The sequence below is a fragment of the Erpetoichthys calabaricus genome, chromosome 1, assembly GCF_900747795.2.
Source record: "Erpetoichthys calabaricus chromosome 1, fErpCal1.3, whole genome shotgun sequence".
Classification (NCBI taxonomy): domain Eukaryota; kingdom Metazoa; phylum Chordata; class Cladistia; order Polypteriformes; family Polypteridae; genus Erpetoichthys; species Erpetoichthys calabaricus.
Genome location: NC_041394.2, coordinates 74406272 through 74433488, shown reverse-complemented (window position 1 = coordinate 74433488; position 27217 = coordinate 74406272). Strand labels below are relative to the sequence as shown.

General features: G+C 37.1%; 1 protein-coding gene across 3 annotated transcripts in view; it reads left to right on the top strand.

Annotated features, from left to right (window-relative positions):
* zmp:0000001168 (signal-induced proliferation-associated 1-like protein 2) overlaps positions 1 to 27217 on the top strand; it is a 317833-nt gene that overhangs the window by 73328 nt on the left and 217288 nt on the right. Inside the window, exon 1 of one of the 3 annotated variants that reach the window (XM_051933613.1) lies at positions 17965 to 18054. The exons of the other annotated variants lie outside the window; for them this stretch is intronic. The gene's annotated coding sequence lies outside the window, so the exon portion shown is untranslated. Of the gene's footprint in view, positions 1 to 17964; positions 18055 to 27217 lie in introns of those variants that run through there. 3 annotated transcript variants of the gene reach the window in all.

Here is a 27217-nt window from a genome sequence, read left to right as displayed (position 1 = left end):
TTACTCGAGCCGTCTAGTTTTGTACCCGTGATCGTGAATTGATGACTTGTTTGATCTTTATCGTTAGGAATATGGATAAGTAATAAGGAGGATCGCACTCACTGTTAATATGCGGACTGTTCGTTTCTTCGTATTATCACCAATCAGGTCTCGCGCCTGTATATGTATTGTAGTTCGGTCTCTTGTTGTTTATGTATGACGTATGGACTGAACAATAGCTGAGCGCATGGCATGTGGAGCAATAGCTAAGCACTGTCTAAAATCTACTCCTAATAAAAGTACCTTTCCTCCAAAGGGAATATTATTATTCATCAACGCAATGCCAATTGTCCGCGTATTTTAAGGTGGACTGAACAATAGCTGAGCGTATTGCAAGTGGAGCAATAGTTAAGCACTGTCTAAAATCTCCTCCTAATAAAAGTACCTTTCCTGCAAAGGGAATATTATTATTCATCAACGTTTGTAGAAGTTTATAAATGGTGTTGAGTAAGTGACTGGATGCCATTGTACATTCATCTATAATTAATAGTGTGGCAAGACGGATGTCACGTGCATTGTTACTGTTCATTTTCATAGTGGATACCGATGTTTCTGTGATTGGGACCGGTATTTTGAATAAGGAGTGACATGTGTTTTTGGAGCCGAGACATTTTTTCTTCCGCGGTTTCAGAAGCGCGTTGTAGGTGCCAACATGATTTGTGCATATTTGCGTTCTTGATTTGTTTCAGGGTGCACTGTTCCAATGCGATGTAATATTTGTCCACATACGCGAAAGCAGTATGGGCCATTGCCTTTTGGTGACCTGATATTTACTCCGGTAGATGCAAAATCAAATGAATATTGTAGGATGTAATGTAGTTCATAAAGTTTTTACTTTCAGGTACTTCGTTAGTTAGAAGCTTCTGTAGATATGCAGGATATGAATGTAAAGGAGGCAGTGTAATTTGACCCTTTTGACAACAACGTGTAAATGCATTACTTGTATTGCCAGTTGTTTCTTCAGGGAAGTTAAGTGAATGACAATGATTGCAAATGACATTCATTAATCCCAATGAATTTTCATGAATAGTGGACTTATTATTGAACGCGTTGTCAGCTAACTGGCGCAATCGTTTAGCAGGTGTCTGTCGTTGATGTCCTTGACGTGTATCTTTTGCTTGTGCCGTTTGAGAGGCGCGTCGTTGTATGTGCAGGATTTGGGATGTGCTATTCTGGAGCTGTAATCTTTTTGCCTGTGGTGTGTGAGAAGCCCGTTGCAGTTTACGGCGTTCATTGTTTGTATTGAGCCTTGCCCGTTTTTGTATGTTTAATATGGAGCCTTTTCTGTGGTTGAACGGTTAATAGTGCATCAGTGTAATGAGATTGATCTATGCTGCATAATTTGAACGTGTTCAGATGACGTATGTTTAATACGGACGGTTCGTTCAGTAATGGGGCTTTGTGTCTCATTTCTTATTTATGTTAGTGTGGTCATATACTAACTGAGAATGGTAAACCGGATGGACGCAGGGACATGTTATATTCTGGATCTGGACATCGCATGTTTTGAACCAACTGTGGGCCATTGCCTTTTGGTGGCCTGATATTTACTCCGGTAGATGCAAAAGCAAATGAACTATTGTAGGATCTAATGCAGTTCATAAAGTTTTTACTTTCAGGTACATCGTTAGTTAGAAGCTTCTGTAGATATTCAGGATATGAATGTAAAGGAGGCAGTCTAATTTGACCCTTTTGACAACAACGTGTAAATTCATTACTTGTATTGCCAGTTGTTTCTTCAGGGAAGTTAAGTGAATGACAATGATTGGAAATCTCACTGTTAATATGGAGCCTTTTCTGCGGTTGAACGGTTAATAGTGCCTCATTGTAATGAGATCCACCTATGCTGCATAGTGTGAACGTGTTGAGATGACGTATGTTTAATACGGACGGTTCGTTCAGAAATGGGGCTTTGTGTGTTATTTCTTATTTATGTTAGTGTAGTCGTGGGTCTGAATCGTCCTTTTTGTGTACGTTTCGCATGCTATGTCCATAGTCTGTCCTGTTTCGCGTCCAATGGGCTTTGTGTGGGCCTGAGTTTTTATTTCTGTTAGTGGAGGGGGTGTTTGTGTGTCGTGGGGCTGAATCGTCCTTTTTGTGTGCGAACCGTTTCGTGTGCTATGTGGCGCCTGCGTGTGACTCCTTTGTTTTTGGTGTTCTAGGGGCGCGTGGCCTCATTTCTTATTTCAGTTACTGGAGGGGGGCTTTGGGTGTCGTGGGTCTCAATCCTCTTCTTTGTGTGTGTGTCCCGTTTCGTGTGCATTCCATCCGGCCGGTTTCCGTTGCTTGGGGGGGGGGGGTAATGTGGGGCGCCTGCGCAGTACGTCTTTTGCATCCACGGCCCATGGCCGGATGTCATATGGATGTTAGAAGTTCTTCCAGGAAATCCACTGCTATCATATAAGCCAGTGCTTCCCAAACTCGGTCCTGGGGACCCACTGTGGCTGCAGGTTTTTGTTCCAGCAAGCTTCTGTTTTTAATTGGACTCCTGGGCGAATTAAGTGAACTGTTATTTCCCAAGTTCTGTGTTTTGGGAACAATGTAGAAATTAGAAAACTTACGTTTGGTAAAAAAAATAAAAAATAAAATTTACTAAGCAGTTATATGGGAATAATGTATTTTTTTCTTTTTAACGTTATTTTCATCTTGATTTTCATTCTTCTTTTCCAGGTGTTCTAATTATTTAATTAATCCATTATTTACTAATTTGTGGGTCTGACAGTAAAGTAGTTGCAGCCTTTGATTATTCAGTGTTGTTTGCCTGGGTGTCTGCTCTGCTTATTTTTAATTGTCATTAATAAGATTCAACGAAAAGGAAAAACTGCACAGAGAAAGGGCAAAATATAATGAAATCAACAAAAGAGAGTTAAGCATCTATATTACTAAACGAGAATGGTAAACCGGATATGGACGCAGGGACCTGCCCGTGGACGCAAAAGAGTGTGCAAGTGCCACACAAAGCCCCCCCGCCAGAGTGAAACGGGAGAGACTACGCACGTGCGCAGGCGCCACACAAAGCCCCCCCCCCCCAACAGAGCAAAACGGGAGAGACTACGAACCGTCAGAGTAGGAAACAAAGTAAAACGTCATAAAGAGGTTAAAGAACAGGGACAAACACATGGAGAGCAGGTTACAGAACAAAACCCCCCTCCCCAGAGTAAAACGAGAAAGACTACGAACCGTCTGACATGCCGCAAGCAGGATAAAGCGAGGTCAGAAATAAAACACAGAGTAGGAAACAAAGTAAAACTTTATAAAGGGATTAAAGAACGGGGACGAACACATGGAGAGTGGGTTACAGATGATGAAAACTGGAATGCAACAGCTTCAAAAAAACCTAGGCACGAAACACATGCACACCGAGATACAGAATATAAAGGCAGAAACAACGACAGTTAAATGTACAACCACACTACGGAGTCCACAAAGGTTCATACATCAAACCCGAGATGGTACGGACACGCGTCTGAAACCGCGGAAGCAAAACTGTCTCGGCTTCAAAACCAAACAGCTCAACAACTAACACAGCTTCGCCACCGAGCCCGCATGGACAGATCTAATGAACGTGGACGCCTACAACGCGCATCTCAAACTGCGTACGCAAAGCAGGCATGGATTCAACATGACACAGCTTGAGTGACCGAGATACAAACACGCGCCTGCCTGGATATAATTAATGAACGCAGGTGCCTACAACGTGCGTCTGAAATGCCGCAGACCAGGCAGGCACTGCTCCAAAAAGAAAGAGCTCGACTAAACGAGATACGAAGTGAAATGGGAAACACTACAGAGTCCGCAGTGCTCCACAATGCACCGCATAATAGTTCGGAAAGAGCTTCGTAGTAACAGTGGGGAGACCCAGAGTGACATGGGCGAACGCTCCGTATTAAACATACGTCATCCTCACACGTCCAAACTATACAGCATAGGTAAATCACATTACAGTGATGCATTATTAACAGTACGATAAACATCACAGTATCGCAAACAAATGAAAATTATTACTCGAACAAAGGAAAATATATTCACCACGGACCAGGTGTCATTGAAACAAAAGCAGAATAAAGCGAGATCAGAAATGAAACACAGAGTAGAAAGCAAAGTAAAATGTCATAAACAGGTTAAACGAGGGGGCCAAACACATGGACAGCAGGTTACAGATAATGAAGACCGGAATTCAAAAGCTTCAAAAACAAAAGCTCGACTGAGCGAGATACAAACTGAAACGGGAAACAATACGGGGTCCGCGGTAGTCCACAATGCACCGCATAATAGTACGGGCGGAGCTCCGTATTAACAGTGGGGGGCCCCAGAGTGACACGAGCGAATGCTCCTTATTAAACGTGTGTCATCTTCACACGTGGCTGCCCAGCGGGCACGGGTTCAAAACGCCAGGGGTAGGCGAGCGAAGCGAGCAGGGGGCGGAGCCCCCTTGTTTAAATCTATAGCAAAAGCAGAAATATTTCTAAATGTCTTATAAATGTACAAATCATGCTGCTGTGCTTTTCTGAATGTAGAGAGAAAAAAAAATACCAGCTAATTAAATGAGATTAGTGTTACCAGGTGTTTGTCACCAATCATGAATCTGGTTGGAGCAAAAACCTACAACCACAGTGGGTCCCCAGGATTGAGTTTGGGAAGCACTGATATAAACAATTAGAAATGTACACTTACTTGAGAAAAATACTACAGAGATTTGCCATAAAATTAGTATTTCCAGATAACTTTTGTTGTCACAAACATACGTCAGAAACATGGAAGACATGTTTTCTTATATCAAAACGTTTGCCATTTTGAAGAGATACATTTTTAGGCTTTATGACTCATAAGGTTTCATTATAATACATCAAGACTGGTTATGTATTTTTCAAAATGTATAGAAAACACCAAATTTTAGAATACAATTTCATGTGGCAAATGCACATATACCATGTTTGTGAAGAAATAACTTTTACTTGAATAATACCAAATTTATTCTTTATATAGTAATGTAGATATAGTATAATGTATTTCATTTCTTTTTTGGTTGAAATGATTAAATATATAAATGCAGTCCATTCTGAAGGCAAGTGAATTATTAATCGAGCGCAAGTTTGTGAGGGGGGCTACAGCCTGTCGCAGCAGCAACACACACAATACATGAAACAGCATGGGACATGGCCATTTCTGGGCACACACAGACACTTTCACACTGGAGCCATTTTAGAATCACCAGTTAATGTAACTAGCATGTATATGGAGAATTGGCTGGCAAACTAGGGTATGTAGAGGAAAAATAACAGAGATATTTGGAAAAAGTGCAAACATCACACAGGAAAGATCAGGCATAGGAACCTAACCAAGGACTCTAGATCCATGTAGTAACTGTGCCAAACACTACACCTCATGAATATAATTTCACTGCCAATGTTACTATGCAAATTGAAATAATTAATTAGACATTCAGTAAGGCTCATACCCTGTATAATGCTTTTCTTCACCTTTCTCTCTAAATTGGATTGTGGCCATTAGGCTTAAATCAAAGTAAGTGAAACACACTCGTTTTTTGAAAACAGACAATTTCAGGATAAGCATTAGTATTATATAAGCTGGAGGGTCTTCGTTCAAGTCCTGGCCCTGTGTTCCTATTCCTCCTGTGTCTGTGTGGGGTTTTTCCGTGTTTTTTCCCCTCAAAGATGTGTTATTAGGTAGACTCATAACAGCAAAAGTGCCAGCTATAAGTGTGCAAAGTTTATGTCATACTGTAATCTATGATCAACAGCTACCCTTCCAGAGATACAGATTTGCACCTGCTTCTACTGTGATAGGCTCTTGCCCAAGTGATTTTAAAGTTGGAAAGGTAATTGCTTATATGTAAACAAGTCCAAACAGATGATTTAGCACTTAGTTGTATGCTTTACGTTTGTTCAGAGGTTTTATGTTTTTCATAATAGAATAAGGCGTTAATTTCTTCATTTTACAAGGTCAGTGTGAGGCAATGAGATCAGCTACATTTGACAGGTCTGCACCTTTTGTGTAATGTTTCAGACATATTTACATTAATATACAACTTGAGTTAATGGTGGCCTAAGCACTACATTATGATAAAAAGATAAAAAAGAAAGAAAAAAAATGTTGGTTTCTTCTGATACAAGTTGAGCACACACTAAAAAAACACCAAGCATAACAATAAAAAGGTCACAATTAAAAACGATATTTATGAAAGTAACAAAACACAACATGGCAAGCAAATGAGAGTCCAGAAAGTACATAAGGACAATGAAGACAGCTTTCTTGTTTCAGCTACAATAGAGGCTAAATTTAATATATAGTGAAAGTACTATGAATACACATTCATTTATTATGTGGCAACCTCAAGAATCTATTCAGCAGAATTCTCCAGTTTTAAACAAATGAAATTCACTGTGTTTAAAGGCATTTGTTTTGAGTTTGGGCAAGTGTCCTATTACTTGCAATTGTAAGTTGCTAGGTTATGTACACTTTTTCATACAATTACAAGGGCTGCAACAACTAATTGATGTCTTGTTAGCCAAGAGAATCATTAAGCACATTTTGCAGGCATTGTTAAGTTGTTACGGCTCTGGACTTCAGGCACAGAGGTTGTGGGTTTAAATCCTGCTACTGATGCGGTGTGATCATAAACAGTTTACTTCATGTGTCTGTACCCCAATTGCAAAAAAAAAATAATTGTAGCCAGTAGTATTAGATTGGCACTATAATTCTGACTTCGGTATCAATACTGGCTTAATAACACCTGTACCATTACTTAAAACAGATCTGAAGCAAGTAACTGATAACTCCAAACCACTCCATCTTACTCCAGCCTCCCTGGTTTGCTGCACAATTACACACCTTCCTGGAATGATATGCCATTGAGCCAAATTACACACTCTTCTTGGTTGTGTTGAAGCAATAAGGAAAGGGGGTCCTCATGAAGTCCTGATAGTGTCAAAGCAATTTGGGGTGATCACCATGAAGTTCTGATTGCATTGAAGCATGTGGTTTTGTTTCATACAGAATGGAAGTTTTTCAATGTATACAGTACCAAGTGCTGAGATAGTGGAGGTGGTTGAAAGATTGAGAGGACAAGTGAAGTAGACTTCCGGTACTGATAATCCCAAAATGCTAGTACTGTACCATTTAAAATTTAGGTTTTTGGGTAAACGTAAAAAGACACGTAACACTTCAAGATAACTTTGAAAGACTTTCAATGTCACTGTTTTCTGTTTATTCTGGCCCCTCAAAATCCATATTTGACAGTGCAGAATCATCAACAATAAGCAAAACGTCTTCTACAGAGTATTTCTCTAAATGTTAGTCATGGACTCGTGGCCAATATTTGATCCCATATGATGAAGAAAAACAATGCTTGAAATACCCAAGACTTAATTAATTGTTTGGTTTTTGCTGCTGTATAGTAGATAAAATCAAATGATACACCCAAGGCAAGGTTTGTTAATGCTTAACCATGGTTTCAGTTTTCTGCCTCTTGATGTCAACTTTTGTCGACAAAAGCCTGTTAGTAACAAGACTTGTAGCTATATGTTTTTTTGCAAATGTAATTTCAGAGCATTGTTGTAAAACCTTTTTTTTATTTAAATACTTGTACTTCTGAACAGATTATGCATTTTTTTTAAGCTTATGATTAAGTGGTTGATCAAAGTAGTAAATGAACATCTAATCAGTTAGCAAAGTAGTCAGTAGTTACAGCCCTATTACTATGCAAAGGCAGTTTTAATTTTGAAAGGAAGCTTTCACTATTTAAAAGATTATTTAAAAAATTTTCAACAGCAACAAAAATTCTCTTATCAATTGGTCAATGTCAGTCTGTTTTAGAAAAATAATTTGATCATCCCTTGGTTTGGTTAACAGTGGCACGTGATTGTTTTGAATTTTTGAACTAAAGAATGCTTTTACTAATACATCTGTGTTAAAAGTCCCAGATATTTCATTAAGCTTTGAGGGTGATGCCTAAGATATTGGTGCAGGATCAATTCTAGTTCCACAATTGGGAACAACCCTGAAATTTTTATTCTGGGAAATTAATTGTAGTGAAAATAATTTATTATGTTGGTGATACAGAATGATTTGGTTTCATACCATCCTGAAAAGAGTGGAGACTTTAGTAGAAATGTGCAATTCATCTATTATTAGAATGTAACACATTTTTAAAATAACTGTTATCTTTCTGTTTAGAAACAACCAAAACACTTAATCACAAATAAGCATTTCAAGAATTGTTTTTCAATTGATTTAAATAATTTCTGGTTAAATATTGTTTATGTGAATGCTTTATCTTAAAACAATATTCCAGTTCTTTTGGAAAACCTCCAGAGCTGTTTATTTCCCTTGAAGATAGTTTAGTGTAGTTTCTTTTTCTTTACAAAATCTATCAAAAAGGCTTATCAGTTTTATGTACTTCCTCTTAGTGCCCATTCAGATCTTTTAGACACACTCCCGGCTATATTATCCTCTGTTCTTCAGCTGTGGGGGAACCTTTTTACTCAAATGTGGGCGTCTGGTATCAAACTGATATCAAAATATGATATTTTTGGTGTCCTTATAAGTAAAGAAATGTAACTGAATATGTTAAATCTTGAAATATATGTAATGTAACAGATCTAAGCTGCCCATTAATCTACCCCCTGGCATTTTACCACCCATCATATACGAAATAGACTAGTCTAGCATATTGTGTAGTATCATGGAGCAACCCTTTATCTAATGTTTTATACTCAAATTCTGGCAATTGTGAATCATTTTTTCTAAAAATGCACATTTTGATCTTTTAAAGAAATTGGCTTCAGCTTGGGATTTATTGAATGTGTTCACTCAGAAGATTTTTCATTTAAATAGGTTCTTATTTGACAGATGACTGTAATTCATTCCGTGCTTTTTTATAGGTTTTTCTTCAAGAGTGGACATATCTATTCATCTTACTTCAAGTTATTATTCTCAATACAATGGTCAAATGAAAAGAGTCAATCAAGATCTTGAAAAATATTTGAGATGTCATGTGTTTTCATTTCAAGGTATCTGATGTGAATTGTTGCTTTGGGCTGAAGTCTTAACATAATACTTTAATAAACATCTCAGTCTGAATATCACCTTTTGAATGCACAGATATGCTCTAGCTGTTTTGTGTTACTGCTAGGTCCAACTCATCAGCTGGTGGAGATGTCTTAGTATTGCTGCCTCATGGATCCAGTATCTTAGGTTCAAAGTCCAATGTTGGTTGTTATCTGTATGGAATTTGCACATTCTTTTTGTATGTAGGTACTCTGTTATTATTCCCACTTCCCCAAACTTTGCACATTAGGCTAATTGTCAGCTCCAGATTGGCCTTGAGTGTGTGTGAGTGGGCCTCATAATGGACTGGTTCCCATTGAAGGGTTTGATACATAAATTATGTATAACTGTATAAATAGATGTATAAATTACCAGGGTAGTCCCTGATGACTTAGTATTGAATTAAGCAGGTTTAAGAATGTTACATGTATTATGTTAAATGCCTGCAGGAGAAATAAATTCTGGAAAGATGTGGCTCTTTACTAAGTAACTTTGTAATACAGTATCTAAGCATGTTACAAAATTCACTCCATTGATCATTTAATGTCATCAGTATTTTTTGCTTTTTTTTACTTTTCTGTAATTTAAAAATCAAAATGTCCAGTTCAAGACATATTGGTGATCTATCAAGAATTAATGTAAGATGGAAATATTGTTAAACTAAGATATATGCTTTCATGACCAAAAGTGGTTAGGCTGAGCTTCAGGAAAGACTATTTGATCTTTACTTCTTAGAACCTGCAGTTTTAGGAATTGCTGATTTTTGAGGAGGAGTGTAAGAAATTCAAGTGAATTACGGTGGGCTCAGCAGATTAAACTGGGGATGGATGATTCCTATGTTTTGTTTTCATACACTATTCCTTAAAGTATTGGAGACATTGGCTTAAATGAATACATCTAGACATCAGATGGTATGGTAGGGTGGGTTGAAGACTGCAAGCTGATTGAAGTAAGGTTATAACTCTTTGCATTATGAAAATAAAATAATTATTTTTTGTGTACAGCTATGAATAAGAAGCATTTTTCTTAATTGCTGGATAACTGTATTGCCTTACTATTTAAGCATACAGTATATGAAAGAGTAGAAGTTATCTTTTTTTTTTACTGAATGAATTCTACACCGAGGATCTCTTATAATTGCCGGAGATATAATTAATATATTATTTCTAAGGTTTCTTATTTGAAAATGTTAAAAACTGAAAATTTGCAATAAATGCAGTCAAATCATAATTTTAAAATCAGATTAGAAGTGAGTGAAACAAATTAAGTTTAACGTCTTAACCATCACTAGGCTCTTTACAATACCCAAGTGATTTAAGCAGCCAAGAATATTTAAATCTTCTTGATTTATTATGCAAAGTTGAAATACATTTAAATCTGTTTTATAATAAAGCTATTCTGGATACAGAAGCTGAAAATAAAAACAGTGTGGCATTATTTTATTTTTAATATGCTAATCAATTATGGTATTTTTGTTAATGTACAGTCATATGAAAAAGTTTGGGAACCCCAAAGACCTCTCAGCCTGCATAATAATTTACTCTACTTTCAACAAAAAAAAAAAATAACTGTGGTATGTCTTTCATTTCCTAGGAACATCTGAGTACTAGGGTGTTTTCCGAACAAAGAATTTTAGTGAAGCAGTATTTAGTTATATGAAATTAAATCAAATGTGAAAAACTGGCTGTGCAAAAATGTGGGTCCCCTTGTAATTTTGCTGATTTGAATGCATGTACCTGCTCAATACTGATTACTTGCAATACCAAATTGGTTGGATTAGCTCGTTAAGCCCTGAACTTCATAGACAGGTGTGTCCAATCATGAGAAAAGGTATTTAAGGTGGTCAATTGCAAGTTGTGCTTCCCTTTGACTCTCCTTTGAAGAGTGACAGCATGGGATCCTCAAAGCAACTCTCAAAAGATCTGAAAACAAAGATTGTTCAGTATCATGGTTTAGGGGAAGGCTACAAAAAGCTATCTCAGAGGTTTAAACTGTCAGTTTCAACTGTAAGGAATGTAATCAGGAAATGGAAGGCCATAAGCACAGTTGCTGTTAAACCCAGGCCTGGCAGGCCAAGAAAAATACAGGAACGGCATATGCACAGGATTGTGAGAATGGTTACAGACAACCCACAGATCACCTCCAAAGACCTACAAGAACATCTTGCAGATTGTGTATCTGTACATCGTTCTACAACTCAGCGCAATTTGCACAAAGAACATCTGTATGGCAGGGTGATGAGAAAGAACCCCTTTCTGCACTCACGCCACAAACAAAGTCGCTTGTTGTATGCAAATGCTCATTTAGACAAGCCAGATTCATTTTGGAACAAAGTGCTTTGGACTGATGAGACAAAAATTGAGTTATTTGGACATAACAAAAAGCGCTTTGCATGGTGGAAGAAGAACACCACATTCCAAGAAAAACACCTGCTACCTACTGTCAAATATGGTGGAGGTTCCATCATGCTGTGGGGCTGTGTGGCTAGTTCAGGGACTGGGGCCCGTGTTAAAGTCAAGGGTCGGATGAATTCAACCCAGTATCAACAAATTCTTCAGGATAATGTTCAAGCATCAGTCACAAAGTTGAAGTTACGCAGGGGTTGGATATTTCAACAAGACAGTGACCCAAAACACAGTTCTAAATCTACAAAGGCATTCATGCAGAGGTAGAAGTACAATGTTCTGGAATGACTGTCACAGTCCCGTGACTTGAATATCATCGAAAATCTATGGGATGATTTGAAGCAGGTTGTCCATGCTCAGCAGCCATCAAATTTAACTGAACTGGAGAGATTTTGTATGTAAGAATGGTCAAAATACCTCCATCCAGATTCCAGACACTCATCAAAGGCTATAGGAGGCGTCTAGAGGCTGTTATATTTGCAAAGGAGGCTCAACTAAGTAATGATGTAATATTTCTGTTGGGGTGCCCAAATTTATGCACCTGTCTAATTTTGTTATGATACATATTGCATATTTTCTGTTAATCCAATAAATTTAATGTCACCGCTGAAATACTACTGATTCCATAAGGCATGTCATATATTAAAAGGAAGTTGCTACTTTGAAAGCTCAGCCAATGATAAACAAAAATCCAAAGAATTAAGTGGGGTTCCTAAACTTTTTCATATGACTAATTCAGTTAAATTGGTGATGCATGGAAATTTGTATCATATAAAGTTTTTTGTTTTTAATCTTTGTAAATTTATTTAAAAGATCTTTCATAAGGAAATGCATATAAACATGAAAGCATTTGATTTTTTGTGTTTTTTTTTCAGTCTTCTTGTATTTTGATTAAATGTATACACATTCTGAAATGGAAACCAAAACTGAAACGTAATCACTAGACTGTTTCTGAGTATCATTGCCTTCATAAAGGGATGCTGGGCATGGCAGTGGTTAGTTCTACTACCTTCCAGACCCGTTCTTCACATATTCATATGTGTTTTCAATCCATATTTGAAACATATACATGTTAGGTTAAATGACATTGGCTAATTAGCCTGGCATGAGTAATTGTGGGCATGTGTTTGACTGTACTCTTTTATGGGCGGGCACTGTGTCCAAAGTTGACTTGTGCCTTGTGCCAGACAATGACAAGACTTAGAATTTCAGTTAAATGTATAAAAGTGAATTTCCCCTTGGGATTAATAAAGTATCTATCTATCTATCTATCTATCTATCTATCTATCTATCTATCTATCTATCTATCTATCTATCTATCTATCTGTCTGTCTGTCTGTCTGTCTGTCTGTCTGTCTGTCTGTCTGTCTGTCTGTCTGTCTGTCTGTCTGTCTGTCTGTCTATCTCTATCTATCAAAATAATAAAATACAAACAATTTAAAAGTGCAGTGAATAGTCTCTGGCTTTCTTTATAACTTATAAGGAAAACACAGGGTTATATAGTGAGTTGATTATGGAAAGATGATCTAGGGTTCTGCTCAAGTACCTGTTCATAGTGTTTACAAAATTTAGCCCTCTCTTAATAATAATAAATAATTTTCCTGACAACACATCTTTCCTTGAATTACTTTGCTAGTAGTTAATTTACATCATGCTGTAATGCTTTGATCAAGTTGAGCCTTTCAAAATTAGCCATGGGAAATGCTAGAAATCATTTCCTATCAGAAATCCATCCATCCATCCATCCATTATCCAACCCGCTATATCCTAACTACAAGGTCATGGGGGTCTGCTGGAGCCAATCCCAGCCCACCGCAGGGCGCACACACACACACCAAGCACACACTAGGGACAATTTAGATTCGCCAATGCACCTCACCTGCATGTCTTTGGTCTGTGGGAGGAAACCAGAGTACCCGGAGGAAACCCACATAGACACGGGGAGAATATGCAAACTACACACAGGGAGGACCCGGAAAGCAAACCCGGGTCTCCTAACTGAGAGGTAGCAGCTCTACCCACTACGCCACAGTGCCGTCCCCTAACAGAAATGTGTCTTTGAAAATGAAGGTTGATGGTAAGAACTTTGTTATCTGTCTTATGCAAGTCAATTAGAAATTGCCAACCTTTGATACTTTTCATGTCGGTGGTAGATTATGTGCCTGTGTGGCAGTGCCTGTAGACACTACATTTTTATTCCAACATTTGTGAATTTCATTAGCAATTGGTGAAACTCTTTATCATGGCCCAACACCTCTGCGTAAATGGTTTTAAAAGGCTAGAAGTGTCAAAAATGGAGAAACATGTAAACAAACGGCTTTAAGAAAAATGATGCAATATTTGCTTGGTGACTGCTGATTTTTTTGAGACATTGTTTATATTAATGGCAGGATTCTTTTGGGTAATGATGCCACATCCCAGGTTATAAGTTTCATACTACACAGAAGAATATATGAGTTTTTAGGTGCATTCACATGTAATGTGAAAAAGCTCTTACAATTGTCATCAGCTCTGTCCAAATGTCAGTCATTCTCTCTGTTCACATGGAACAACTGAGCTCTCAATGGAGCAATTTTATTTAAATTTGGCAAACTTAATCTTCAAGGAAACATTTTCAGGAAAGTTCAGTTTTTGAAGATATCTAAAATAGATTTGCTGTACAATTTTTTAAAAAGTTAAAATATGCACCAGCTTTCACTAATTAAATCCCCAAACACAACTGAACATTAAACCATGCATACATTTTCTATTTTTGTGTCCTAGTTGCTGGCTAACTACAAACCATTCATAAGTTATAAAAGGCAAAAGTATACATGCTACAGAGGTAAAGATCATTTCATTTTATTAGCATTCATTGTCATTTATTATTAAAAATAATTAAATGAATTGAATTATATTGTTTTGGGCATAGAATCTTGTTGTTAGACATTTTCTCTTAGGTTCATGTACTGTTCTTCATTTTCCTCAATAAACACAAATGATGTATGTATCAAAAACAGTATGTGCTGTTATTACGTTGATTACTTTTTGTTTGCATGTGTTCTCTGATGGTTACAAGGTGTGCTGCTTTTGTGTTTGTCTTATTTTGTGAATGCCATGATTAAGTTACCTGGGACCATCATAAGGCAAGTAGGCAAGGGAAACCTTGAAAATACAATTAGAAAACTTTGTCTTAAAGTGCCGTTGCTGTTGTCTGTATGGATTTTCATTAAAAATGACATCTCAGAACAAGTCTTGCTAAGTTATAATGCGGTTTATCTGTAAACTAATGAGAATTCTTCTCTTCTTTCTTATAACTGCTTTGGTGCAGTACTTTTTTCAACAATAGCACTTCGTGGTATAGCAATCTGCCTACATTCCTGAAGAACAGGCTCTAGATTTCTGAGAATAAACTCATTAAGGGTAGTGCTATGGATTGATACTGAAGTTCACATTACGAAGAGGTTCTTTCGTGAACTTGGATGGCTGCTTTTAGAGGTCAGGGTATAACAAATAAAATTTAGCTAATTACACACCCCAAGTTAATTGCTAAATTGTTTTGAAAATGTGAAGATGTCAATGCATTAGCGTATTAAAATATGCATCTTTGCAAATCTGTGTCTGAGTATATGTAACAACACTGTATGATGAGGACCTTTTTTTTTTAGTGGGGCCTGCAGAATGGAATATGCTGCCAATTCAAATTAACTAGACTACTAGACATTTTAGCTTCAATCAAAAAAGTTTAGTGCATATGATGAGCTTAGATTTTTACTTCTAGGTTTGGTAAAATAATGATGTATTCATTTGGATGTTCGTGTTTTTTAAATATATATAAAAATATATACATACTAGGGGGTTCGCCCCCTGCTCGCCTTCGCTCGCATTGTTAAGAGGGGGGCTGAACGCACCCCAAGGAGATGTGATCGCTCCTCCGAAACCCCCTCTTAAATGGTGATACAATGGGAAACAAATTGTTTTTTTACCTTCTCTTTGCTCATTCAGCTACTGGCTTGCTGTTGCCGTGCCGCGTGATCTGCATCTCGCACGGCACTTTGAACATTTAAAAGCCTGTACAGCAGCTGTCCTACTCTTTGTCTTTTATTTCCGGCCCCGGATGTGGTTAAATCTCTTGGCACAAAGTCTTGTCTCGCGGGACGTGAGTTCTTGATATTTTTTTGTTTATAATTTAAAAACGGAATAAGAATCTGAAAATCTCACAACATCACATTAAAGTTTGATAAATTCTGAAAAGAATTATACCAAACATATATACTGTATGTAGGTTTTAAAATAAGCCCAATTTAAAGCGTGACAAAAAACGTGACATAAAGTCACATAAACTCGTTGCACAAAATTGTTGTACTTTTAGGCTTAGGATTTTATATATATAGCATAGATATATATGTATATCTTTCTTATATTCTTTTTGAGAGCCACAATAGAAGAAAGTTTTGACTTTTCAATTAAATTATTAAAATTTTTTATTTTATTGGTTTTCTCTAGTTGCTCCAGTCTCTTCTCACATGTCAAACAGTTGTAGGTTTATATAATATCCACCAAATGATCAAATAAACTGCATAAAAAATTAAAGAATTTCAAACCTATTTCTTATTTGAAGAGTTAAATCTATTTTTGCATACAAAAGTAGTACAAGTCCATTTTAGCTTGTTTTTTTGTCACGGCATGGTAATGTCAGTCAGGTCTTCTACTTTTTGGCCCATTTGCCCTAAACTACTTGTAATGTACGTCAGTTACACAAAATTACAAAACTTTTTTTCTCATTGTAGAATTACTCTAGACATTGATCATTTAAAGAAAAAATCCTAAGAAAATATTTACGAAATAGTTTGGAAGGAGACAATATTATATTTCCAAACTGGTTGAGTTGATGGCCTGTATCTATAAGCTAGAATGTACTTAGTGCCACCATTAATATATCTAGCAGTATACCGTACATATATTGCATATATATGGTTTATAGAGAATGTGGAGAGTGCTTATAGTATGGTGGATGGAGGGCCACCCCAACATATGTAGTTCCATAGATGGGTGAGCCACACCAACAGAACTAACCAATGCCATTGGCAATGTATGATTCTACAAAGACCAAATGCCTTTAACAGAAGCAAAAGATGGAGAATAAGGCATGCCCATTTTAACAACAGCAGCTTTCTGCCCAAGATTTAGTTGCAAGCGACTGATGGAATATCCCTAAAACAGTGCATTAAACAGTATAGCTGAAACTCATTCAAAGAAAGTGCCTTTTGATAGGCTGTCTATTTGAGAGTATCACTTTGTACAACAACTGAGCTTGATGCATCTTTGAGTAGATGTCCTTATCTCTGAAAAGAGACAATGATGCTGTTGCAAAGATGGTGACTGATGTTTCAGGAGGTCCAGATTTGGCTTGGCAGTTTAAATAAAACTTGGTTGCTTAGTGGGTTGCCCTTTGTTTTCAAAGTAAGATATTTATAGTAAGTGTTATTTGGGATGGATTTCTTATTCACTTTTGTTCTGTCAGTAATTGCCAAACAAAATAAATTAATTATATACAGTGATGCAACTCTTCAGGCAACGTAATCGATAGAGAATGTGTAAAACAGCGAACAACATTGTTCAACTTGAATGAAAAAGTATGATATTTATCAGTGTTGCTATTGACAGACAACAATCAGACTAAGGGTGTTTTAACTGCTAGTTCTGCTTACTTTTTTTGGTAAAAATTCTTCTACACTTATTGGATTAATATTTAACGCTGACATACTAGTTTCCAGTTATAGAAGCAAGAACAGCTGAGTGGCTAGATTTGTCCTATAATACAGAGCAGGACTGATATTTAACATCTTCAATTAATGATCAGATCTCATAAATTTTTGCTCTTTATAGCCTAAATCTTTTACGTTGTATAACCAGTCAGGGCACTTTCTGTGGTACAGCCAAAAATTAAATAAGATTAATGAGTATTTACTTTTGCCTTCTTTGCCTTAGTGATGTGGGTCTAAGCAAGGTCACCAAAGATCAGTAACACAAAGGGGCTGAAACCATTATCATTATACACTGCTTTTCCATCAGTGTAAACACTATGATGTGTCATATGCTTTGTCTACTAGAAAGCATAATGGAATTTTTTACCTTGGTTGTGTTCCGGCCCGTGTTGCTGTATTGGCAATCCTTCCAAATCATTCCTGTGTACAGTCTCTTAATTGTTGTGGATCAATCCCATTACTGTCATCTCATCAACAAACTTGATGATGTTGATAAGTACTCTATGACATGGTTTTAAGTGATGTTGCCTTACTATTCCAGGTTTTTTGGTTCAAATTCCAGCTGTGATCTTGTGATGGCTACGGTGGGTTGGCACCCTGCCCAGGATTGGTTCCTGCCTTGTGCCCTGTGTTGGCTGGGAGTGGCTCCAGCAGACCCCCGTGAACCTGTGTTTGGATTCAGCGGGTTGGAAAATGGATGGATGGATCTTGTGATGGACTGCCATTCTGCATAGTCCTCTTGTGGCTGATATTATGGAGATAAGCTTTACTGCAATTCTATCCAGGATTGGAAGGTATGGGTTCAGAAATGAAAGAACGATACTTGTATACTTTTATGTTTATGTATAGAGTAGCTGGTGAAAGTTGAGTACTGTTTGGAGGAGATTCTGGACCCTTAGGAACATGAGGCACACACCTCATGGATGATATATAGCTTCAAATTTTTATTAGTTGCATTCTATACTTAAGGAAATATGGTATCTAGCTACTGATGGAGTTATGTACTCTCTAAGTTTTAATACAAGTTTGAAGAACCCAGCTACTGTATATTACAGTCAGAGCTGTTACAGTAAAGAGCATCCTCACAATGGCCTTTCACCTGTCTTAGGAACAATAGCATGTGTAGTAATGACTGAATGACTGAATGACTGGACTACACATGTTCTGGAGAACCCACAATAGTGTTGTTAATGTAAGCCATTACTAGCCTTTACAAACGCTTCATAGCCATGGATGTGTGAATGAACAGTAGTCATTCATGAATGGTGTCTTGGTTTTTGAAATCTTTGTAAAACACAAAGCTTTGACACTGATCTTCAGCCACCTGCTGTATCTAAGAAACACTATTATATATGCTGATGAATGGTTATAACATTAAGTGTGTATTAATTCTTCACAGAATATGCACTTCATCCCCATCTTATATTATTTGTTTCATTGAGACCAGAAAGCAACTTCTAGTTTACACAGGAATTACTAAAATTAATTGCACTGCAAACAGATTCAATTCATAATGTTGATATTCCATTATTTATAAAAGGCCATTTTTTAAGCAACATTTTCTTGCCTATGTCGTTTAAAGGCCTATCCACCAAATGGGAATTCAGAATGAGATACCACTAGAATATAATTTGTGAGAATCCTCATTTGTAAATGTTAAAAATAGAATATGTAAATGAGGAGAAGAATTCTTAAATTAACCTTGCATAACCAAGATGTGGTTTTTGGCCCACAGCGGTAACTGGAGGATTTATCAGATGACTGTTAATTGTATGTGAGCCCCTGCAGGACCCTAGATCTTTGAAACAAAGTGGTATCTTTAGCCTTGGGGAATCAGTGCAATACTGGACACCTTTTGGCAATGAGAACACCTTGTCATTGCAATTACAACTCAGATTGCATCTTTTAAGATATATAAGTCCTGTAATGCTGGCAGTGTCATGAGATAAGCAATCTTTTGATGCTAAATTAGAATTAAAGAATAATTCTTCATTCCATTAGTGTAAGTAGTCCACATTCTTAATATTACACATGATATTTTAAGCATATTGAGAGCAGTATCATCATTTGTCTAGATGTCTAGACTTTTGTATCTAACACATGCTGACTCTTAATGACAAAATGGCAATTATACTTTATCACAGAATGTATATGTCTTCTTAAAATTTTAAAACAACTTAGGTTTTCTGGTAAAGTGTCTGGACTGGGATGGAACCTTTAGCTACAGTTATTTTATTGTATTCTAGATATGAGCTCCCAGAAGCCCATAAGTACAAGAAGCCAAATAGTACATAAGGCTGTGGAAATTGACTAAATATGAAATAATTTGCAAGGAGACTGACTGAAGCAATATGTACAATGTAGCCTGTCTTTAATAATGAAACAGTTTTGGTGAATGTTAAAGAGACAGATCAAAGGAAGGGAATATATAAGGATGTGGGGCTACACTAACATTGGAAGTCAGTTGCTGCTGAACTACTTATGTGTCCATCGACTATCCAGCCACCATTTTCTGTATATGTGTTGTCCAGTTTAATGTTTGATGAACTACAGAATGTCCCAGAATAGAGTAGAAAAACTGGCAGAGAAATACCTGACATGTGAATGTATATAGCCATACTCACACTGGCCAATTATGAGCCATCAATTAACATATAAAAGTCTTTGGACTGCGTAAGAAATAACTCTTTGAAAGGATACCTGAAATGTGGATTGAACAAAAATTTCTGAGTGGTAATAGTTACCTCTGCTGCATTATACATAATTTTAACAGTTAACCACCCAATAAATTGTTTTTGTTTTTTTTTAATTTTGCATATCATCCAGGATGGCTACAACAGTTCCTATGACCATTGCCACTCAACCACTGTGCCTACAAGCAATGGATACAATAGATGTAAAGATCTAAGGGATTCTACAGTTACACAAATACACTGTAAAGTGAATGACATATTCTGACTCTTGCACTTTATTGAAATAAAATACTCCCCCATGGATAAACCCGGAAATATAGCTGAAACAGATAGGTTGTTAGTATCTCTGTGCTTGTTGCAGTGTGGAATAGGAAAGTCTGAATGAGTTTCTTGGTTAAGGCTATGTCTTGAAACTGGGTTGTATACTGTATGTATACATGGCATCCATCTGTGGCAATGTGTTAGGGTAATAATTGTAAATGCAATCTGTGCGTGTTGTAGGGATGGGAATTGATAAGATTTTCACGATTCCGATTCCATTTTCGATTCTGTTTAACAATTCGATTCTTTATCGATTCTCCTATCGATTCTTATTTTTAAAAAAGGAGAACACACAGGTCGATTAGCTTAGAACTTTGTTTTATATCTTATCTTTGAACAAGATAGAAATTTAGGAGTAGCATGACCTTACAAACCCAACAGTGAGATCTTAAGACATCCACAGCCTACGGCTCCTCGATGGGGTGCCACGGGGTCCCCAGAAAAAAATGTGTAAATGTAAAATAATAATAAAATAAATATACTTCTGTAGCAATAACAAAGTATAACATAAATTATTCTGTGGCAATTACACAAGAATGTCCAGTAACATTTATACTCTCCTTTTTAAAAGTATATATGAGCTGAGCACTCAAAAATAAAACTACATCAGCCAGTAACAAATACAATCAACTCAAGTCCAATGGAACTGTGCACAGTGCAATTCTGCAACCATCAACTATTTTGACAGCTACATCCATGTTGGCCGCATTATCAACAGTGGCTGCCACAACCTTGTCTTTGATACCATACTCCTCCAAGATCTCATCAGTCTCCTCTGCTACAGCTGTCCCTGTCTGTGCCTGGTACACTGGTTTGGTTTTGAGGACTTTTTCTTGAGCCTGGCCATTCCTGACATAATGCAGCGTTACTGTGAGGTAATGATCTTGACTAAAACTTGCCCATCCATCTGCAGTGACGGCTGCCTTCAACACATGTTTCAGCTCAGAAATGGAAACGGATGAAACATCTGGTAAGAGGAGAACACGCAAATTTGACATTCCCTGACTTAGCCTACAATTAAACACATTCACTTACTGAAAATCGGGGGCATCTACTGTGGCAAATGTGTGCAAGCCTTTTACCACAAACTTAGTCACTGCTCGGTGACATTCGTCTATCCTGGCCTGTGTCATTTTACTTTTCCCCGCCTCTGTGAAAGGAGAAGCTACCGGTAGACTGCAGCGAGAACTGCCAGCATCTGAGACAGCCAGACTCTGTCTGTCTCTCTCGTCATGGTCATCTAAATGCAATGCACAGTAATAGCAGGTTTTGCAATAAGGCAAATCGCGCTAACATAATATGCAATGTTAGTTGATTAGTTACCTGCCATATTAACTGGAGAGGACCTGCAAACGTTACCGCTGCTGCTGGGTTGAGATTCAGTAGTCCGGAGCGGATCAAAAACACAACATTCATTTAAGGTTATCGCGTGTTTTGTGTGCAAATGCTTTTGCATATTTGTAGTGTTTCCTCCCTTTGATGAAATATCTACTTTGCAAGTATTGCAAGTTGCCCTGTTGTCATCCTTTCTCGTAAAGTATAACCAAACTTTTGAGCATTTGTGCCGCTTAGGCGCCATGTTTCCTGCTGGGTAAATGAGGCTATGCAACGCGGTGACGTCATTCGAGGCGACTGGAATCGATAGGGGGATCGTTTGCAAAAATGGCAAACAATTCCAAGGAATTGAAACAGTGGGAACCGGTTCTCAACAAGAACCGGTTTTCGATTCCCATCCCTAGCGTGTTGTTGCTATTCTACTTACTTTAGTATGAGTTTCAGTTTTTTCTTGTTAAGTTCATATCACCTTAAGAGCACAGAATGCGTATGCAGTACATACAAATATAATATTCCTGAAACAAATGCACCATAGACCCAAAATGCTAAGGTACTGAAATGTAAACTGTAAAGTTACTGGCTCAGAAATATCTGTGAAATTTGTAATCTGTGCTAATGTAGCATATACTAAATGTATGTCGCATTTGATAAAGGAGTCAGCCAAAAATACAGTAATAATAATAAAATGTATGATAATACTGAAGCAAATTAAATATTAAATTATTATTAAATTATTTAAATATTAATATTAAGCAATATATACAAGAAAATATGCATATGCTTTGCACATAAATTGACAAGTGGTCTAGTTCGGCTGCATCCTGAAATGGACCACGGTGCAGGCAAATAACAACAGCTTCAGTTGCTGACATTATGCAAAAACAGGCCCATAATATGTAATGACACAACCACTCCACAGGCAGCCCAGGTGCCAACACAGACGCTATAAGTACAGAATGAAAATGGAAAAGATATAGAAGTGGCCAATCAGTACAATTACTGCAGTTAACCAAAACGCAATCAAGGAGAGAAATAAAAAACAGCCTTACTAGCAAATCTAAAAAGGAGTATACTAAACTAAAATATTGACGCTTAGGACTTGTCTAATGCTAGTTTATTGCATAACCGCAGAATGTGCCAACTATCTTCAGCAATATCTCACATTAACTGCATTACACCTTGGTTAATCTGTAGAGAACCTTCAGTCCCTGGTTATTTCTAGAACAGGTTTCTAGAGATTTCTTTTCACTACCTGCTATGAGAGATTACCACATTTCTTCTTTCTACGCAGTGTTCTGCCATCTTAATCTGTTAATTAATCTGTTAATAGCTAATAAATATATGTAATTGTTTGTGAGTGTATTGTGTGTAGTTTTTGTGTGTTGTAAATATTTGTAATTTCCCTTTGGGATCTATATATATATATATATATATATATATATATATATATATATATATATATATATATATATATAGTCAGAAACATGACACAGAATCATGAAAATGTTTGGGGCAGCCACCTGTATATTTGGTTTCCTGGCTGCAAAGTTGCGTAAATAAATACAGCACTGCTGTGCACAAAACCGAGTCCAAAACAGAACTGAGGGAATAGGGAAAAGGTGCAGGCTATTAAAGGGGAAGACAGGAAGTGAGATCATATCGGTCGGGCTCGTGAAGGTCTTCAGCCATTGGTTCGGGCCTGGACGTGACATCACAGGGGCCAGAGCCGGCAAGGTTTCCTTCCATAGGCTTGGTCCCGGAAGTGACGTCAAGAGAGCCAGGTGGAATCTCCTGTGCTTGGTCTACAGGAAAGCGAGAAAAAGAGTCAGTGCACTCTGCCACATCCCGGTATGCCATGGAACTGCCCTTATTCAAGCCCTTTAGCTGCCTCCCATGCACACGTGTGTGACAATATATATATATATATATATATATAGATGTATATATATATATATATTTATATATATATATATTCATGGCATTCGTAGTCTGAATCACAATGTGATTGTATGGGTGGTTACCTACCAAGTAACGCTATATATACTGTGTATATATATATATATATATATATATATATATATATATATATATATATATATATATATATATATATATATATATACAGTTAGGTCCATAAATATTTAGACAGAGACAAGTTTTTTCTAATTTTGGTTCTGTACATTACCACAATGAATATTAAATGAAACAACTCAGATGCAGTTGAAGTGCAGACTTTCAGCTTTAATTCAGTGGGGTGAACAAAACGATTGCATGAAAATGTGAGGCAACTAAAGCATTTTTTTAACACAATCCCTTCATTTCAGGGGCTCAAAAGTAATTGGACAATTGACTCAAAGGCTATTTCATGGGCAGGTGTGGGCAAGTCCGTCGTTATGTCCTTATCAATTAAGCAGATAAAAGGCCTGTTAAGTGGAAGTTTGGAACTCTTCAGCTATAGAATCAGCAGAGTGTTGGCGAATTTTACACACCATGCACCTAAGCAGTCGTTGACCCCACACTGTGACTTTATGTGGTCTTCCGCTTTGTGGCTGCATCACTGTTGTTCTTAAACGCTTCCACTTTCTAATAATACCACTTACTGTTGACTGTAGAATATCCATCAGGGATGAATTTCACGAACCATCTTATTGCAAAAGTGGCATCCTACCACAGTACCATGCTTGAAGTCACTGAGCTCTTCAGATCGACCCACTTTGTTTCACAATGTTTATAAATGGAGACTGCATGACTAGGCACTTGATTTTATACACCTTTGGTCATGGGTCTGATTGAAACACCTGAATTCAATAATTAAGAGCTGTGTCCCAATACTTTTGTCCATATAGTGTATGTTTACATATATACACTGTATATACTGGAAAGTGGGGGCACTCCAGCTCCCCAAACCTAAGTTAAAAGCACAGTCTTTATTTGTTGGAATCTCTCCTTATAACATTCTTTTCCCATCATTGCCACAAGTAATGACAATAAACACAAGTACAATTCTTTCTTCTTTTCTCTCTGTCTGTTGGTCACTGTATCCTTCACTCCTCTTAGCAAGCTTCATCCTCCTTCCACCCAACTCTGACTCCCTGAAGTGAGGTAGGCAGCTCCTGTTATTTTAGCTGCCCTGGAAGTGGTTCTGATGCCCAGTGTCATAAAAACCTTACATTTAACCTTTGCCTTAATTCTTTGATCACACAATACTCCTGATACCTTTTTCCAATTGTACCATCCACACTGCATTCTATGGGTTATCTCTGTATCTAATTTTCTATTCTCAGGCTATTACTGATCCTAGATATTTAAATGTATCTACTCGTTTCAATAGCTCTCCCTGCAAGCTAACTTCTGAATCCTGATCATCATTAAACCTCATATCTTCTGTCTTCTTCCCATTTATCTTAAAACCTCAGTCTTCCAAAGCCCATTTCCTCCCTTCCAACTTCCTCTCCACTTCCTGTTTTCAAGTACTACACAACAGAGTGTCATTAGCTAAAAGCATGCAGCAGAGGTATTGGTATTTTACCAATGACTGACACATCCATAACCAGATCAAAGAGGTAAGGACTTAAAGAAAATCCCTGGTACAGACCAACAGTAATGGTCTAACTATTGTCTGTTATCCCAACAATGCTTTTAACCTGAGTCCTCACTCCGTAATGCATATCCTGGACAATCCTCACATATGTCCTTTGTACTCCAGACCTCTTGATGTGACACTCTAAGTCTTCTCCAAATCATTGTATGTGACATCAGCTTCACCCATTTATAGATTACACAATCCTGAATATCATCCTTCTCCTTATAAATGGGTACAATCACAAAGTTCCTCCACTCCTCTGGTGTTCGTTCTTGTTCATAGATCTTCTGTATTGGATCCCACAACATATGTACTCCCTTTTCTCCTAAACTCTTCCACACTTCTGCTGGAATTTCATCCATTCTGTTGCCTTTCTATTTTTATTCTTTTCGGAACCTCCATTACTCCTTATTCTTGTTACTAACCATTCATTTGGGACTTGATCCCTAAATACTACCATTGGATTTTCTTAATTCAACAGCTTTTTAAATTACTTCTTCCATCTAATCTTGGACTTATCTTGCTCATTTAGGACTACACCTTGTTCATCTTTCTTCTGCTTTATCTGACTAAAATCCTTCCCAGCCTTGTTCATGGCCTTCTCTGTTCTAAAAATCCTTATCTCTCCCTCTTATCTCTGCCTGTATAATTCTATATCTTCCTCTTTCCCTGATTGGTAAAATTTCTTGTTTGCCTCCTTCTTAGCCTTTATCACATCCTGCACTTCTTTTCTACTACCATGTCTCTGTCCCCAAGTGGACTTCGTCCTGTCATCCTACCCAATACCTCTTCACCTGCTCTTAATAAAACTTTGCTATTCTTCTCTCACCTTTCCTCCACACTATCAAATGACTGCACTTCACTTAAAACTTTCTCCCTAAACATGTTCTTAAGCCTTTCTTCTTTCAGTCTCTACCACTATATATTTGGCTCTGCTTGCTATAGTTTTATTCTTCTGTTGATTCTGATCTCCTAGTTCATCGTCATCACTTTAAGGTACTCTGACACATGTTTAGGTCTTGCAAAATTATCTTTTTATGCAAGGCTTTTTGTGTTTCAAATACACAAAGTTCCAGTTGTGTTTAATTTTTTAAAAAGTATTCTTCCCCTTGTAAACTGTTTAATAAGATAATTCTCAATAGTGACTGGTCTGGTATGACTGGGTGTGTAAATGTTTCTTCATGGGTGTGCCCTGTAATGTACTGGTTCTCCATCTAGGGTTGGTCCTGGTACTGCATGAATAGGCTTTGATCCCCTATGACTCTATTAGAATAAATGAATATAGAGTTTTAGTAAAAATATTTGCACTCTGCCTAAAAATAAATTGTTTTTTTAAATAATTAAAGCAACAGAGATCAACACCGTTAGAAAAGTGTTGTTGATTGTATACTATAGATAATACCTTATAGTTACTCATTTGTTAATATTTTGTAGTTTGGCACCCACAAAAAGTATGATGAGAAGCATTAAAGTATCTATATGGAGGTTCATGAGGCTGGTGATTGGTTCTTTTCTGTGGTCTTAAACGAGTCAATGTAAGGTTTTTTATAGGCTTCTTTAATTGAGGATATAGACAGAGAAAAAGTGATATAGCAGTGTTATATTATTTACATCTCTTGTACATTTAAAAAGTAGATCTCTTAGGAATAGTGAAGGAGAACAATCACATGCCACATTATAATGAACTGGACAGAGTCTACAGTTTTCTATTTTGGTGTGCTTCTTTTAGAAAGAATGTTTTCAATGACATCCTGAGATGGTATGCCTTTGATGCAAATGATCATTTACTGAACTGGCTCTTCACATCAGCATGAAATCAACCTTCTAAATTGATGTAGTTAATTCTGATCAATTAACCTTGGCTTTTTGTCACCACAAAGTAATTTAATGGAATTTTGTCAAGAGCAGAAAATGTTTTCATAAATATGGTATTAAATTGTGAGGAAAATATTATGTGAGAATACAGAATGTGCAGCAGTTACAGCTAGGCAATACAAATACCATAGGAAACTCTGTGGTAAATGT